Source organism: Penaeus chinensis, chromosome 16 (genome assembly GCF_019202785.1).
Source record: "Penaeus chinensis breed Huanghai No. 1 chromosome 16, ASM1920278v2, whole genome shotgun sequence".
In the NCBI taxonomy this organism is placed as follows: domain Eukaryota; kingdom Metazoa; phylum Arthropoda; class Malacostraca; order Decapoda; family Penaeidae; genus Penaeus; species Penaeus chinensis.
Genome location: NC_061834.1, coordinates 7,947,837 through 7,948,880, shown reverse-complemented (window position 1 = coordinate 7,948,880; position 1,044 = coordinate 7,947,837).

The following is a 1,044-nucleotide window of genomic DNA, read 5'->3' as shown; positions in this document are numbered from 1 at the left end:
ATGTTTGTCTGTGCACATGCCAACAACCTAATACGGACACCAACTATATATTCCAAGTAACACAATATTTGCATACCTTGAACTCCCTTACCCATCTATCCATCTCCCGTAAGTCAGGCTCCATAACCCCAAATATAATTCAAATAGAAAATCTCAATTCCAGTTCCTTTCCCTCAAGTAATATCCGTAAACTAAACGACACATTTAACCAAGATGGACGATAAAATATTTTTTCATTAAGCCCCACAGGTTTCGTAAACTCTTGCAGAAAAACGGGAACAGAAAATAACTCTTGACTTTTGTGTGTTAGATTGAGGCCAGCCGGGAAACAGCCTAAGGGAGGAATGTCAAGGGGAAAGGGAAGCTCTCTTTCTCTCTCGGTTTATTTGTCTATCGTCTGTCTGTCTGTTTTCTGTCTATTTATATATCTATTTGTATGTGTGGCTGTAGTCGTCGCTTTCTCTCTCTCTGTCTATCTTTCTTTATCTATCGGTCAGTCAATCTTTCTATCTATTTATCTATCTATCTATCTATCTTTCTATATATGTGTGTGTGTGTGTGTGTGTGTGTGTGTGTGTGTGTGTGTGTGTGTGTGTGTGTGTGTGTGTGTGTGTAAGTGTGTGTGTACATATATATATATATATATATATACATAAATATATATATATACATAAATATATATATATATATACATAAATAAATAAATATATATATATATATATATATATATACATATGTACAGTTGCGGAATTGCATTTCAGTACACACCCTGAGTCCCACTTTTGTACATCTGGCAACCACCTCGATGTAAACATAGCGTAAATAGTATTTTATGAATGAGGAGAAAACTCTAGGTTGTTTGTAACAAAGAGCATGATTGGTAGAATATAAATAGCCAGTTAGTGTATTAATATCTAATTTTAGAAATCAAATAAGCGATTTGATATTTGTTTTTTTTTTTTCGTTTTTTTTTTCAAAAAACTGGTTGCAAAACGTGCATTTTTAATCATCGTTGGCTTTGTTTAGAACGTTTTCAAATGCGAC